We start from the raw sequence: 7,469 nt of genomic DNA, 5'->3' as shown, positions 1-7,469 counted from the left end.
TACCTGGTGGGTGAACTAGACACTAGAAAGTGTCCTGCAAAGATAGGGAACAGCTCTCCTAATGTTTAATTCAGAGTGCTTTCATTTATCTATCTATCCTTCCATTATTCATCCATCTCTCCATCCCCCAATTGTATATTCATCAATCACTCTTCTTTCCATCTAAAAGCTATCCATGCCTCCATTCATTCATCCACCATTGTGTGACTATGCTTATTTGTTTGTTTGTTTTGGTGCCTGGGGTTGAACCCAGAGCCTCACACATGCTAATTATGTGCTATACCACTGAGCAACATTCCCATCCCCTTTGTTTACTCTTTATTTCAAAAAGGATAAAAAAAAAATACCTACATGCCCATGTTTATATGGGCATACAATTTTGGGGAGTTAATGGATGTCTGAAACCAACTTCTGAATGGTCCATGAGTCTAATGACAGGAATCCCTGCTTTACATGCTCCTCATTCTTCTTCTTCTTCTTTTTTTTTTTTTTTTTTTTTTGAATTTTAACATTGTTTTAATCAAGTAATGCAGCTGTTTGAAACAGGAAATTTTAAGACAATTCAATAGAGCAAAGTGGATTACTCTATTAGGTTACCTGTGAATTAAATCCAGATCATGTGAATTTGAATTCCACTAAAGTTTGGCACCAGACTTAACACTGGTCTAAGCCCTAACCCTCTCCCTTAGTGTTGAGAAGCCCTGACACATTTCCCTTAGAGTAAAAGCCACACAGCTCTACAACAACCACTTCATCAGCTTGACACGTGTAGTAAGTACACTCTACATGGGTCACCAGCACCTCTGATAGAATCTAGTTAATGACAGCAAATGGGCCTTGCCCAAAGAATCTGACCTAGGTTACAGGAGTTTGCAAAAGTCCCCTCTTTGGTGTGACACAGCATGTTCCCTTCAGGTATATAGCTCCTGCTCTTCACTCACTAGAATCTATCAAAAGGCAGAGGGAGATCTATGTTCTGTCCATGTTAAGACTGTTAGGTTTTTATTTCTGTAAAGTGTCAAGCTAACAAGGTTTTATTTTCAAATATTTGTATACTTTCAATGTGAAAAACTTTTATATACATGTCATTAAAGTCTCATAATCTGTGAGATGGGTCACAAACAAGAGCTGAATAATGTGAGCCAGTGCTCCACACAAAATTAACCACATGGACTTTGCAATGCCTGGAATGCACTTTTTGTGGAAAAGAATAAATGCAAAGTTTTTATAAACTCAAAGTCAGAACCCCAATCAAAAGTTTTCATCAGCTAACTGCATAAGAAATTCACCTGTGTCAGTCCAAATACAAGGCCCTGGATGGGCTCTCAGACTCATCACCTACACCCAATGGCCATCATCCAAACTTCTTGGGAGCCCAGCTATATTCAATGTGAAGTAAAAAATATCCCTCCCAAGTCTTACACCAAAATATAGGCTCTGACTTAGAAATATGCCTTTAACTTGTTTCTTTTTTAAATAAGACTTTTTTGGGGAAAAAAAATCCAATTTGAAATATAGCAATACTTATTTTGGCAAGGCAATAACCAAAATCTAAAACAGCATAAGCTACGTGTCCAAATGTAAAAGGCATTGAATAAACCACGATATTTTTTGGGGGGGGAGGGGGGCGCACGACATACTGAACACAAGATAGAATGTCTCAACATTTTGAAATTATAATTTAAACCTTAAGGGTAAAAGCTGGAAAAACTGCTCAGTTCTTGCTAGAGATTAAATGCACCTTTCCCTGTTTCCCCCAACTAAAATCAGAATTTATTATTTAATCACACCTCAAAGTTTGAGTTTTCTCTTGGTACAAAGCAACCACTACATACACATTAAAATACTTATTTGTTAATGTAATAATTTTTCCCTGGCTCATCCAACGTGCAATGCACATGACTCCAAAGACTAAAATTGGGGGCTAGTGTACATGAACTGAAAAAATCACAACTCCAAACTTCAAAACTAGTTCTTAAAATTATTTATAGGACACTCAGGTTATTTTTATTTCTCAACAAGATGTTGCACTGTCATTTGATTATCAGTCTACCTCAGCACAAAAAAATTGCCAGATGCCAATTTGAGGGACTAAAAAAATTCAAAAGTACTAGATTTAACAGCTCAGTAAGATCATTACAAACAAGTTTGTTTACATTCTGCTGAAAACCCCTGAATGGTCTCAGCATCTAACAAAATCTACCAGGCTCCAAGGACCATGTCAGGTTAAATGATGGCACCACTTTTTAAAAGGAGCCAATTACTTTAGCTAAGTCATTCAGAGCCCAAAATCTGAAGAATGACCAAAATCAAATCTTTATTTTTATAACTGTATAAATGTGATCCAAATGTGTCCACCACTAGTTTTTCCAAAAGAAACATGCTATAAATAAGCAAACTACATCTGCTCACTGATGTGTGTATGGACTTCCTAGATGTCTCATTGGGCTAATTACAGACCACTCACAGTAATAGATTTTTAGTATTAAAGTGTAGCATGATGTTAAACCATTTTAGCTTTTACACATACATGTTGCACTTCTGGCTGATAATGGAGAAAAATTTGCAGCATTACACTGTTAAGCTAGGTTGCATCCATTCTTTTAAATGGCGTCAATATCAATGTCATCATCCTTGTTGTCAGACTTCACAGTTTCAACTTTCGGTACACTGGCAGTCTTTGAGTACACCACCTCAATGTTCTCATCTTCATCTTCTTCTTCACCACCAGAAGATTCTTCCTCTGCTTCCTTCAACCACTTTATAAATGGTTCTGCTTTGACACGAATCTCTTTGGCAAGTTCTTTTGATACGTATTTCTTAGAGGTCTTTTCCGACCAGCTGATGATGACCTCCTCTTCTAAAAGGTCTGCGTCATACATTTCCTTCAAGATATGTGGAATCTTAGAGAGGAGCTGAGCTTGATGCATTGCCACCACACACTCCAAACCATGAAGAAGGTATCGTTGAGCTTTTTTGTTATTGTGACAAAATCTTAAGAAATGGCGCCTGTATTTCTTAATCTGTTCTCTAATTTTCTCATTAAAAAGAACTTCAGTTAGAACAAGAGGGCCCATGGCTTTTACATCCAGCCTTTCTGCTTCTGCGACAATTTCTTTGTCTGATGAGTCAATGATACCCTCTTCTTTCTTTTTCTTAACAAAATCAAACAGGATGTTGACATGCTCTTCTACAGTTCTTTCCAAATCATCACTGAGTGTCAGAACTTTTGCGTGGTCACTAATTTCATCCATTCTAGGCCTCTGAGCTTCCTCAGTTGTATCCTCTCCCCAATCATCATCCTCCTCTTCTTCCACAGCATGTGGAGGAGGACTGATTTCATTTGGTGGTGGTGGTGGTGGTGTCTCACTGCTGGATACAGAACCATTTTCCTTGTCTTTGCCCTTTCTATTTTTCTTTTCCTTTTCTTTCTTTCCTGTACCACTGTCACTATTCTCAGGTGGGTTTTTGAGAATAAATGTGCAGAGTTTATGATGTGTGTCAAGCATGCCTCGGTAGCCACAGGCTTTACAAGAATTACCTATTGTTTGCTTCTTTGGATTGACATGCAGTTCCGTTTCAGGATTCTCACACTCAGGACAGAGAACAAATTTTTTAATGAATCCATCCAACATGTCTTGCAGCTTATTCGCCTCATGAGATCCATTGACAATGTAACGGTCATTCTTAACATCAAACTGGGTCTGTGCTCCCAGCTCACAACCAAAATATTTGGTGGGATACGTTGGAGGCCGATTAAGCGCCTTTGCAACGTCAACCATGTTGACTATAACTGTCTTGATTCCATTTCCTTTGCCCTCAACCTTGGCAATCAGATGGGGCATCTTGTAGCGATAGAACTGGTCTGACACGCTGCGGTTGACGTTGACAGACATTTTGGCTTATTAGTGGCTTTATCAATAAGATGAAGAGATCTTTGATTGAAACTTTTTGGTATCTTCTGTCTGGAGAAGAAGGGATGACATAAACGACTGCACGAGTTCTCGGTGTCTGACATGAAAAAATTTTCGCCGCTGAGGCTGTAAGCTCCTTGCTTGTACACTATGTTTCCCCAATACAGGTACCAATGGCTGCGCAACAGCTCGTTTTCGTCAAATAAAGACATAAACCCAACAAGGCTCGCCCGGGACTGGGAGGAAGAGGCGCTGGAAACGGGTCCGGAGCAGCGAGGCGGGCGAGCGGAGGGCGGCTGGGCAGGTGCCGCCGCCGAGCAGCGGGAAGGGCTGTCCCAGCGACGTCCGCGTCCACACCGGCAGCGCCGAGCCTGGCGACCTCTGGAATGTTCTCGCTCTGACTGAACGAGCTCCTCATTATTCTATGGAGTGAATTCCAGCAAGCTTGGCAAACTGCATGTGCTCTTCTGTGGTCCAAGTCCTGTCCATATCTCTTGCATTATCATCTACTGTTCTCCCCAGTCATGCAGAAAACAAATGCTTCCACTCCTTGAACATGCACACCATGTGCTCTCACACCTCCCTACCTTTCTCCAGCTATGATGCATCAGGGGTTCCTACTTCTCCCTTAAGACTATGTACAACTATCACCACTTCATAATTGTTTCTTTTGCCACTCTCTCCCTTGGAAAGATAAAGTCAAATATGTCCTGCCTCACTATCAGAATATCTATTGCATTGGAATTGCTTATGTTCATGATTTCTATTCATCCAGTTAATATTTATTGAGCATCTAGTATATGCCAACTCCAGGCTTAGGCACAGTGAAGGCTAAGATATCCTGGTGCTACCTTCATGCAGATTATAGCTTAGTGGGGGATTGTAGACATTAGACATATAGTTATACAAATAAACATAATTAAAAAAATGAGACAACTGTAGGAAGAATAGGAATTTCTAAGGATGTCTTTAGGCTAGGGGTGGAGCACATGTCAGAAAGCCTCTTGGGATAAGTTTTAATTGAGTGTAAATGTTGGTGAGACTTAGTGAAGAGGCGAGGGGAAAGCATCCTTGCACAGCAGGTGCATATCATGTGCAAACTTCCCTCGATGGACCAGGAGGGTCTGAGGCAGTGAATTATGTTATTCAGTTTGTAATACCAGTATTTACATAGAGTGAATCTTATGAATGAATGAATGAATGAATGAACGAAAGAAAGAATGATTTTCTCAGTATAGAATTATCAAGTGGGTCTCTAGATGACATAAAGAGTCATGTTTTTGATGATTCTTTTTATTTATTCTTGTCAAATGGTGCGTTTATTGAACAAAAAAAAAATATATGTGAAAACTTTAGAACCAGTCAACAAATCAAGGAAAAATTATCTGGGCGAGGAATTTGATTTTAATTATCTCTAGGCCAGGTACCTTGTTTATTATTTGTTTATTGATTTATTCATTCAAATGAGGTGAAATTCACATGACATAAAATTAACCATTGTAAAATACACAATTTAGAGGTGTCTGGCACATTTATAGAGTTGTGCAACTATCATCTCTATCTAATTCCCATATATTCTTATCTTTCCCAAATGGCTTCCTCTCTCCATTGCTCATTAAGCATTTGCATAAATTTTAAGCCCTGGAAGGTAGGTATTAAATGCCTTGTTCACTCTGATCCCCTAGTGTTTAGACCAGTGCTTAACCAGTCCTTATTTAATACACAAATAACTTCCTAACTCCACTGTTATCTTCATGGGTCTTTTTATTGTTCAAAGTTTTTTTTCTCTCTCTCTCTTTTTTTCTGGTACTAAAGTTAAACCCAGGGCATCAATTATGCTAGGCAAGCCCTCTACCGTTAAGCTACATCTGCAGCCCTCAGATTTTTTCTTAATTATGTTATTTATAATATATTAACACATCACTAGAAATTTATTATCTTAATGTGGAGCAATACATATAACAACAAATTAACCATTTTGGCTATTTAAACCTGTCCATTCATAGTGTTGTACAACCATTAGCACCATATACCTACACAACTTTTTGTCTTGTAAAACTGAAACTCAGTACTCATTAAACAATAACTCCCAGGCTGGGGGTGTACCTCAGTGGTAGAGTGTTTGCCTCCCATGTACAAGATCCTGGGTTGGATCCTCAGCACTGAGAAAAGAAAGCATTGATAACTCCCCATTTTCCCCTCTCTGTGGCTCCTGGCAAATATTGTACTAATTTCTGTCTCTATTTTTTGACTCCTTGAACTATCTCATATAAATGGAATTGCCCAGGGATTTTTGAGCCTTGCTTGGTGACTTGGCAGGGTGGGGTAAGATTAACTGATGAGAGCTTTGGTGAGTTATCCATCCAGGGCCCTCAGGTCTCTGAGCCATTTCCTTTCCAGAGCTTCTTTATCTCATCTCATAGAGAAAATTGGGACACCTGGGATGCCAGTAATACTTAACCTTTTCTCTCAAAGAGCTGATTTCTTCAGGATCCAAGAGGGTATTATTCTTAAGCTCTAAGTTTTCAGCAAACCAAGGTATTTGGTAGAAGTTGGTGCCTGAAAGAGTGTTGGCTTTTGCCTGCATTTGTTATAACTAATGACTCATTGAAATGCCTCTGTCTGTGGGTAACTGGGGCCCAGTGCCAAACTAGAAGAAGGAATAGAGAATGGCTGGCTCAGATAGGCTCAGAATCAGTACTAAGGCTTCACTTGTCCTTGCTTCATCCCTTCCTCTCTGTACTGTGTGGAACTAGTCTAAATGATTCACATTCTCCTTCCTGGAGTGGAGAGGCTTTGAACATCACTACGTCTCCTAGTGACCTGGATATTGCCCCAGTCCTGGAAGTTTGAGGACACATCTTCAGATGTAGGCGTGTCACCCCATGGATTGAGCTACACTCACCTGTTCCTTTGTGATATTATCTCTTTGCCCTGTTTGGGATAGAATGTTCCATGGAAACATCCTTTGTGTGTCCCATTCTCTTGCTCTGCCTTTGGGTGTGGCCTTCCTAGATGTCAGTCAACCTGCTGACAGCAGACATCACAAAACTAGACTCAACCCCCTGAAACCTGACTCCTTGACTCATTTGAATGGCTTCTGCTCAATAAAAGGGGTCAGCATGTGCTGGCTCTCTCTCTCTCTCTCTCTCTCTCTCTCTCTCTCTCTCTGACCCTTAAGGTCAGAGGAGCCATCACAGGACCCCCAAAGAAAAAGGTATCTCTGTCTCTTGTGTAGTTATTTTGTGCAGACCAGTTCCCCTGGAGTGACCCTGAGTGTTTTAGTCATGAGAAACATGACAATTGGAGCCCTAACAGGGACTCCAGGATGATTTTTAAAAATTTAGTGGGTTTGAAATTTCTCTCCAGAAGTATGCTTTCATTTGCAGAGTATTGTGGGCTAAATTGTAGAAACTATGTGAATTAGAAGAAAAATCTGTGATTTTAAACTTTTTAATATTTAAGAATATTTTGTCTTTAGAAAAAATATTTTTATAATTCTAGAGACTCTAAATAAATGTAAGAGTTATTAAGTTGATTAATGGGCTATGTTGT

At 39.6% G+C, this 7,469-nt stretch overlaps 1 pseudogene; it reads right to left on the bottom strand.

Annotated features, from left to right (window-relative positions):
- Window positions 1–2,293: 2,293 nt before the first annotated feature.
- On the bottom strand, window positions 2,294–4,143 carry LOC114106472 (eukaryotic translation initiation factor 5 pseudogene; annotated as a pseudogene).
- Window positions 4,144–7,469: the final 3,326 nt, after the last annotated feature.

Source organism: Marmota flaviventris, chromosome 1 (assembly GCF_047511675.1).
Source record: "Marmota flaviventris isolate mMarFla1 chromosome 1, mMarFla1.hap1, whole genome shotgun sequence".
NCBI lineage: Eukaryota > Metazoa > Chordata > Mammalia > Rodentia > Sciuridae > Marmota > Marmota flaviventris.
The sequence above is the reverse complement of the archived record's forward strand: the minus strand, read 5'-3'. Positions and strand labels throughout refer to the sequence as shown.